This window comes from Gymnoscopelus braueri, assembly GCF_963280865.1.
Source record: "Gymnoscopelus braueri genome assembly, chromosome: 4".
NCBI classification, from domain to species: Eukaryota; Metazoa; Chordata; class Actinopteri; order Myctophiformes; family Myctophidae; genus Gymnoscopelus; species Gymnoscopelus braueri.
The window spans coordinates 25,524,668-25,534,749 of record NC_137605.1 but is presented as its reverse complement, the minus strand read 5'-3'; positions in this window follow the sequence as shown (position 1 = coordinate 25,534,749).

The window sequence follows — 10,082 nt, the reverse complement described above, 5'->3', positions numbered from 1 at the left end:
TCTGTCTGTCTGTCTGTCTGTCTGTCTGTCTGTCCTGTTCTGTTGTGGATCCTGTCATCTGTCTTGTTGTTTACTTGTTTTGTCATATTTGATATTGTTTGTTGAATTGGTTGTTGTAATTGCTTGTTGTTTAATGTTTTGTTTTCCCCTCTGCTTTGTTTTTGTTTTGTTTTAGTTTTGTTTTAGTTTTTTTTTGTTTTAGTTTTAGTTTTAGTTTTTGGAAAATGTCTATACAGTGTATCATGTACCTAGGATCCCCTCTAAAACGAGATGCTACATCTCAAGGGGCTATTCCTAATAAAGAATTTCAATAATAAAAATAGTGAAAATAGCTGACCTAGAAGGTAACAAAGCTTACATAGATCTGTTTTGTTTTGTTGCTATTTTGGAAAATGTTGAAATTATTGGAACATTTTTGCCTATAATGACATGCTAAAAATAGGGACAGCAATGTGAAAGTGGTTCATGTTGTTCCTGCCAGAAGGTCTCCTGACTCACCTTTGGGTAAAAAAAGAAATAAGATTCTTTTTTTAAACCTGAAAAAATGTCATGCGTAACATATTCATAATACTGTTATAATAGCTGACCTACAAGCAAACAAGCTGTTTTAATGTTACACTGTCATGTCTGTAAATGTCTAACTCAATGTCCTTGAGACAAGATGACAAATTCCAGAAAGGGACTAAATATAAATAATAATAATAGTGATTTTCACTTTCTGAAAACTGGCTCCAATTAACATTACATTTAAAATGGCACAAAACATACTGGACAGAGGTCGGACCAAAAATGCTGATGCAAAATTTCCTTCCAGTTTCACCAAATACCATATTGTTCTCTCATCTTCGCTGAGCCAAGGAACAAGTTATGCAAAACTAGCGCCAGCTTCGATCTCAACTGGATCGGATCTGAGTTGGAGGAGTCGGGGCGTTACAATGGCCCGTATTGTCTCCACACCCTCTCAGCTTTATTACATATGTATGTGTTGATTGCTGCAAAACAACAATGCTGCCGCATGACATGAAGCGGTAAGAATAACAGTGATGCTTGGAGCTCCTACTCAGCGTTGGCTGTTTAACCAACAGACCTCTGTGTCGACGCCCATTATCCCATTGGTGTGAAATGCCAGGAGAAGAGCCAGCTTGAGAATATCATGAACAGCAACCACGGAGGCGCTTGACGGCTGTGCTCGTTTTAGTCAGAGAGACTCCACCTGAACAGTCACAGAATTAGGGGGAGACGCAGTAAAATCCTCAGTGTTATTGTAACTCTGAGAGCGCAAGAATGGAACCAAAACATGTGTGCACTCGCTGAGTTACAATGGCTACATTAACGCTGAGGATTTGACAGTGTACCGATAAGGAAGGAGCTCAAAGGAGAGAGAATTGTGGATGTTTTGGGTTCGTTGCCTGCCTGCCTGTCAGACTGAAGAACTAGATGTTTTTTATTAACTTCCTGAACCTATGTTTCAAGAATTGACGTTTGGGCTCATTTACACTAGCAGTGGGTTCAAAATGGTTTCAAAATGGTACACGGATTTTGCGTCAACTGTGAGGTCGGGACCCCAAAGCATGAAATACAATATTCCTCCACAGAAATTGTTCTTTGTCTGCGTTCTAATCTGTCATTCTGTGACCCGCTTTTAGGCCTTGACCCTCTGATTGAGGAACACTGAACCAGAGGACGTATCTGAAGAAATACTGGCAAAGCTCAACAATACAATGTGCTTTGTATGAGTTGTGCGTGCGTGTGTGTGTGTGTGTGTGTGTGTGTGTGTGTGTGTGTGTGTGTGTGTGTGTGTGTGTGTGTCTATACTGGGTAGATGTGTGAAATTGATACAGTGCCCGCGGCACAATGGGCACACATTAGAGGGCCAGGCTGGGGGTCAAAGGTGACCGGGCCCACCCACGTCAACGCGGTGTAACAAGCCATGGAGGAATGCCATTCTGGTCTAAAACCTTGGGTTTGTCACAACACGTCCGTCCCCCCCAGAGCCTGAACCCCTCCATCGTGACACAGCCGAGCGGGCTAAGCTATGCGACACCCCCGTCAGCACCCGTGGTACCAGAGACCGAGACCTCCCCACCCCCCCGGGTCCCATTCACGCAAAACCACACATGGGCGTACGCAGACAACAGCCATCTCTGATGGCCTTCTGATTCTCCACACTGGCATTTAGCTGAAGTTTACTGTGGACCTCTGTGTGTGTGTGTGTGTGTGTGTGTGTGTGTGTGTGTGTGTGTGTGTGTGTGTGTGTGTGTGTGTGTGTGTGTGTGTGTGTGTGTGTGTGTGTGTGTGTGTGTGTGTGTGTGTGTGTGTGAGAGAGAGACAGAGAAAGTGAGAGAGAGAAAGTGAGAGAGAGAAAGAGAGAGAGAGAGAGAGAGGTTTAGTGGTGCACAACGGAAAATAGGCGCTATTTTCCAGCTACTTTCAATGCCGTCCGACTCCGAAATTGTGGATGTCCTCACAAGTATACAAACCTGTGTGTGTGTGTGTGTGTGTGTGTGTGTGTGTGTGTGTGTGTGTGTGTGTGTGTGTGTGTGTGTGTGTGTGTGTGTGTGTGTGTGTGTTTGTTGCAGGGGGCGGTGGGCGGTGGGCAGCGGATAGAGAGCGATAGAGAGAGAGAGAGAGAGAGAGAGGTGACGAGCGTTGTGGTGCAGATGTCCCCCCGGACAGCGGAGCCTCATGAATGGCTGCTGTTGTGATGGCGACGGGGAAAGGCGTTGGAGGACTGGCCTACGCACTGCAGCCGCTTGAATGGCTGGAATTCAACATGGCCGAATGGACGAGTCCATGCGTGCAGACGGGAAACAATGCGCCCTCTCTCCTGCTCTTTCTCTAGCTCTCGCTTTCACTTGTCTCCTTTCTTCTCTGCCTTTTCACCACTCTGCGTCCCTCTCTGTGCTCTCTAAATCTTTTTTTTTTCTTCATTTCTTAGCCATATTCAACCTGGCGTCCATATTTTGTGCATGTCATTATAGGTGATTTTATTTTATCTACCCCAAAAAAATCTAAAGTTTCAAATGTTTCGTTTTTTTCCTTTCTTCTCCCCAATTTAGTCATTGATTCCTCCCCACACACATTTGTGTGTGTTGTCACTGCCGTTGTATCCTACTGACTCACCTGCCAGTGAGGAGCCCCAACCGAGAGGACATAGAGCCTTCGCCCTACTCCTCCAATTACAATTATCACAATTATCACCCCTCCACCTCCCCCAAACACGGGTCAATTGTGTTCGTATAGACACTCGCCAAAGCCGGATGTACCACGATGGATTCAAACCCACAATCTCTGCGGTGGTGGGCAGCTACTTTACCACTGTGCCATCCGAGCAACTAATTGTGTTTTATAATAACATTTTACATTTGAAAAATCTTTAAAAAAATAACAGATCTACAAGCTCACAATGCATCGCTTTGCGATGAGCTTGTAGATCTGCTGTCTTGGATGCACGACACCTATCTAAGTACAAATCAAGTATAACAGTGAACAGCATCGCTGGCTTCCAAAACCCTTTTCTCAGTAGACCTGTCATCTGAAGGTCTCTCACCTCCGCTGTTCATTGAACGACAAAGTATATAGGAATAAACCACTTCAACGCTTTATACTTTGATGTTTGTCTATCTCGCCCATTAAGGCGTGCCCAGAATAGTGATGTTGGGGTTCATGTGGTTCAATCCCTTGTCTTCCACCTGTTGGTTTCAAAGTGATGGTTTTAATTAACTACTTTTTCAACCTTTCAAATTATTGCTCAATCTTGTATTATAGCAGGTAACTCCCAACAAGGACCAGTCACATTACTGCAAAAGAACACAAATTATTTTTGAAAATGTAAAGCATTGTTTAGAGCCATTCTCAAGTGGGACCCTTATTGTACAGTGATTCACTATTGGGTCCTGACCCAGTGTTTGAGAAAAAAAACAACAACTAATAAAACCACTTTCAACCTGGTGTCCCCATGCTCAGTGCTGTGTTATAGCTAATGAACCATACAGGCAAATTGAAAGTTTCTAAAAACAAATACATCAAAACAAGGGACAGATATATTATGTTCATGTCGCTGATTTTCCATTCTTGTCTGTGGTTAAAATGTAAAATGGTCTATTGAAAGCCTATTGAAACAAATATAGCAGAGATGGAAGGGTAGCTGCGTTGTAATTCAGGACCCAGGTTAAATGGTAAATGATGCATTTGTAAAGCGCTTTTATCCAAAGCGCTTTACATAGATTGTGCATTACATTCACCCATTCATACACACATTCATACACCGATGGCGGAGGAAACCATGCAAGGCACCACCCTGCTCATCGGGAGCAATTAGGGGTTCAGCGTCTTGCTCAAGGACACTTCGACACTAACTCTGGGGGAGCGCCCCAGCCCGGGATCGAACTGGGAGCCTTGCGGTTTCCAGTTCACTCTACCCGGTCAAAAGCTCTACCCCTGAGCTACTGCCGCCCACCCCCAGATTACCAAACTTTACCAGCAGGTTGGTGTCTGCCAGGGACCCAAACTTGCAAAACTATATTATGAATTAATCGCTTACTAAGCCATATTTAATAGTGAAAATAGCCGATCTACGCCTTATGAGCTTGTAGATCTTTTATTCTTTAAAATATTCCTGAAATTATTTTGAAAAATGTTTTTTTTTACAGATTTTGTTTATTTTTATTGACATGTTTGAAAATCTTTTGAAATAATACATTTAACCATTTAACATTTTTAAATAAAATTACATTTATATTTACTGGCAACACCACAAAAATGGGTCCATGGCCCAGAAGTGGGTCCCAACCCACTGATTGGGAAACACTGTTGTAATTGATTTGAAGTGGTAATGTTATGATTGATCTATTGATTAGCTGTCTGGAGCTCCTCCCCTTGTTAACAGCAGACATACTGCTTCTCTCAGGAGGCTCCAGCGGTACACCCACCTAAGTACACACACACACACACACACACACACACACACACACACACACACACACACACACACACACACACACACACACACACACACACACACACACACACACACACACACACACACACACACACACACCCACACACACACACACACACACACACGTATATTACTATATATTACTATACTTGTGAGAACATCAACATTTAGGATGGTGATTTAATGCCATTCGTAACCATAAGCTGAAAATAGCAAGTCTACAAGCTCACAACGCAACCGGCTGTAACGGGACAATCGCCCATAACTTAAGTCCTAAACCTAACCTCTAAATACTTAATCCTAATCAATTACATTACATTACATTAATCCTAACCCCAAACAAAACATTTTCCTAATTATAAGCCTTACTCCCTAAATCTGTTTTAACCATCCATTTATCTTATACGAGGACAAGGAAAATGGTCCTCAGTGCCACAATGTCTATTTCTCAAATTCTACGAATTGTGGGGACATTTTGGCCCTCACAAGTATAGTAATACAAGTACACACACACACGCACGTGCGCGCGCCCACCGACACCCACACACACACACACAAACACTCCCCGCTGGTCCATCCATCCACCATCTGACCATTAGGAGGAGGATGAGACAGACAGGAGAAGACAGGATGAGGCTGCTCCTCTAGGCTCTGTCCCATTTAACATCTGTTAACCCCCTCCAGCATGTCAATGCCCAGTCACACACTAACAGTCACACACTAACAGTCGGGCAACGACTTGGCATTTCAACATTTCACTGTCATTAGAACTATTGAAGACAGATAGATCAATGTACGTTATTGAAGTCATTGCTCTCACAGTGAGTCCCAACCTGTGGGCCGGGGCCCACTGGTGGGCCGTGGGGGTATTGCAAGTGGGCACCCAAATAGCTGGCAAATACTATGATTTTAATGATAATATAACATTAATATTTAAATAAATTACTGATACAAAATTACACATGCTGCAAGTTGGTTCCATTGATACAACCCACAACGCAATCGATTGATTGATCATTACAAAGAACTTGCTCTGAAAATGCACGTGGCCCACCCATCTGACCACTTGGGTGGACCGCGAACAAGTGGGCCCTGATCCAGAAAAGGTTGGGAGCCGCTGCCCGTACAGTTCTATAATTCAAGGACACAGAAAGCAGTGCTCTCTGCTTTTTGCGAGGCTGCCAATGCCAGCTAACGCCTGAGATACACCTATAATACTTAGTTGTGCGCGGCTGTTGCACGCTGAAAACAGACGATCTACAACCCACAGCGCATCGCAGTGCGTTGTGAGCTTGCAGATCGGCTATCTTCGGTGCAGACTCAACCCAATTAATCAGGCGTTACAGTGAACACATGTGAGCTGGTTCCCAAGAGCCTTTTCTCAGTAGACCTGCCATCTGAAAGGCCTCTCACTAGAACTCTTCACGGGTCCCCCGATTCTGAAAATACCCGACAGGACCCGAGACCCGTACGGGTCGGATCCATATTTGATCAAAATCACTCAGGGCCGGGTCGGAATCGGTTCTATTACCTCGGAACTTGAGTCTGTCTATCATTATGTGTAATACCCGAGTGGATCTGAGAAGACCCGTACTGTGTGTGACTGTGATCAGGAGAGAAACGCAATGAAGTGCTGTTGTTTTAGATTGACCTAGGATCAGGTTAGTGCAGCACCAACATGAATGGCTGTGTAACTTGTGTGATGATTATGCTGGTTTAGGATCAGATTACTGCAGCGCAAAAAAAAAAAATTGAGCTACGCAATGCATGCGCACCATACTGCAAGGCAAGCCAGCTGCCAGGCTGATTTGAAAACACCGGTGTGCAATCGTGGATTTCTCTGGCACTGTTGTCCTCAACGAGGTGAAAGCAAAGCTTTAATCATAAAATGGTCATTGGTCAATAGGTATGCTATTATTTCATAAAGAAAACGTTTTGTCACACATATTAAATTAATAGCTTACCGATCTGCGCATATTTATTTTTTAATTTTTTTAATTGTTTCATATGCGCTTTTTTGAAGGGGTGTGTGTCGGGTCTGTAAAATGACGGAACAAATTGTCACGGGTCCACTCGGGCTCGGTGCTGTTATTTGAAAAATAATCTTGGAACGGGTCGGAATCGGATCAAATTCAGGGGTCCATTTCGGTTCGGGTCCGTTTTTTTTAACCCGTGAAGAGCTCCATCTACCTCTCACCTCCAACTTATCGAACCAAGCAAATAAATAGATATCTATATAAAAGGCAGCTATATCACTTGTAGCTTTGAAGTCTCTGTCTTTGTTTGTCTCATTCACTGTCACTCTTTCCGTGACACACACACCCATGTCCCTCTACAGTATATCACTACAGTGAGAGGTGGAAAACCAGACTACAGTGAACTCGTTTATCCAGACTCACAAACAGATATATCACTCTGCTCTGACCCAACACCCCCTGCACACACGCGCGTGCGCGTGCACCCGTGTGCGTGCTCAAACACAGTAGAAAGAGACTGTAGAAGAGCAACAGACAGAGCAAGAAAAGGAGTCTTGTTTTGAAGCAGGAGAGGTTATTGTTCGCCAGATCCCAGGCCGTGGGCGGCACGACGTAAGATTAGAGAGAAACATTATCTCTCCGGGCCAGTTCACCAAGGCCCAGTCTGGCCCGGGCCAGGCCGACTTTGGCACAGGGCCCAACTCCACTAGGTACTTCATGTTCTGAGTGGCTCTTGTCTCATAGGAACAAAGTGATGGCTTGTTGTAGAGGGAGAGGGCCGGAGGGGTGAGTCCGAGTTCTCCCCTCGTCCCTCTTATCCTCTCTTCTCCTCCTCCAGTCCTCCCTCTAGCCCCCGGACCAGCCGCAAGGCTAGCAGAGTTCATTCCTGGCCACGTGTTGGCCATTACACTCCCACAATGGCCCCGTTGAGCTCAACATTTAGAGTCCCATAAAAACATTATTGTCCAGCTCCTGGGATCATTTGTCCACTGCCACAAAGGCCCAGAGAAAACCAAAATGTTAACCCCCGGGGTCTTTCAGGGGGACATTTTTCAAATTCTGGCCCCCTCTCCTCCGTTCTACCCATCCGCCCTCACGGTACCACATTGGGCCCACTCTGACGTACTTCCCAGCGGTACCCACCATGCCCACAGGGCGCTCCTACGCCAGCACGGTCACAGGGAAGATAGGAAGAAGGACATTTTGTGTTTTTGTTCACCCAAAGACCAAAACCAACAAGGGTGTCCATTGTTTCCTGTGTACATCACCATTTCATTTTTCCATTGTATGGACGTCTGACCATAACAGCCCCACTCCCTTCACTCATTCACTAACGTTCCATTTTTCTGATGCAAATAAACTACGGTCCCATCACAGCTAAAAGTCCCTGATGCTCATTCCGTTTCTAAATATGGCCACTTCACATGGCAGGGAGCAGCACAGCATGTACCTGCCGAGTGAATGGGCAAGGTCGTGCCAGCCTATTAGCCATATTAAAAACCCTACCCATTATGGTAATTGGGGTTGGCCTAATGCATGTACAGGTTGCTTAGCGCCCATCTATTAGCCCTGATGGATGACTCTGTGATTAGCGCTGAGAGGTACAGTATAGCCGTAGCCTGGCGCTGCCACTCGCCTCTGCTGCTTTCAATTCACCCTATCAGACCCCCCCCCCTCCTCCTCCTCCTCCCCACCACAACACCCCTCAACGTTGTGACCTCCACTGTGGACACTCAGGTCAGGTATGCGTGACCCTCACCAATTGTTTACCGCTGAAGCCCAGAGTGACCACTGCAGAGAAGGACTTTCGCCACACAGAATGAAAAGGTTTTGATTTGAATATCTGTTTTTCTTGGATGGCTGGAAAAAGAAACGTTGGTCGAGTTCCATTTGGGGTCAAGACAAGAGCAGCCTCAAGGTTATGGAATGGCAATCCCTTAAAACATTGGAGAGTCACACTGTAGTCTGTGTTAATTTTATCTCTGAAGACAAAAACATTTTTTTGCAGATGGTTCCCAGATTAGTGTTAATTTAACTCAGAGGGAGTGAAAATGGACCAAAAACAGGTTAATGGGAGGGCAGGCCGGCCCGGGCAAGCGGACAGACAGAGTCAGACATATTGGTCAGATCGGCAGTGCGACGTAAGTGTGAGGGCCCCGTAGCGGCCCGAACTCGAGATGTGAGGACCGCGTAGCGGCCTGAACCTCTAGTAAGTTAAAACAACGCTGAGGATTTGACTAACAGTAGACAGTGGATGGGAATCCCTCAGGAGCCACTCATTTGCATGTGAAAATATAGCACACAGACGTGTCTGAAGGGGGGGGGTGCAAAATGAAAACATACAGTATCCCTAATTATGTGGTATAATATATGAATCGGAATCGCACACTTCAAATATCATTATCTGTATGTCTTCTCAATCGGCCTAAAGAATGTGACAGACAGTAGCTACACATCAACATCCAGAAAAAAAAGGCCATCTAAGCGCTAGTTGAGCATCTCGAGTAGCAAGCTCTGGCTGCGAAGCAAGTACAAGTAATCACACTGATGACAGTGTTGATACTTCACTACAAGGTTTCAATTTAGCAGCCCATAAGGGAACCGCTTCGCCTTGAGTATCCAAATCACATTTCATTAGATTTTACCATTTAAAAGCCTGCGTTGCGCTCTCATACCCGATCCCTCTAGCCCCACGGCGTGCCCATGTCCCCCTCCCAATCCAGAGCTCCCACCGCCCGCTCTGTGAGCGGCCCTGACTGGGTCTCTCAGGGAGGAGAGCGCATTCTCCTTTCATCCCCTCTTAGAGGACAAACATCAGTCCCATCTCGCCGCCCATCCATATTCATGAGCCGCTTATAAATATCTGATAGCAGCCTCGCTACAGCTGTTTAGCTCCGAGAGCAACGTACAGCTCCATGTGCAAGCGCACACACAGACACACACACAGACTTGTTGTTTTTTTCCCCCGGCATGCACATACACATACATACAGGCACGTAAACATTTTCTCTGGTGTGTGTGCACACACAAACACATGCGTGCGCGTGCACACACACGTACACTTGGAAGTCTTCTCTCTCTCCCTCTCTCAATCTAACCCTCATACAGACACACATATACACTAAACTGTGTATTCTTCATCTCCT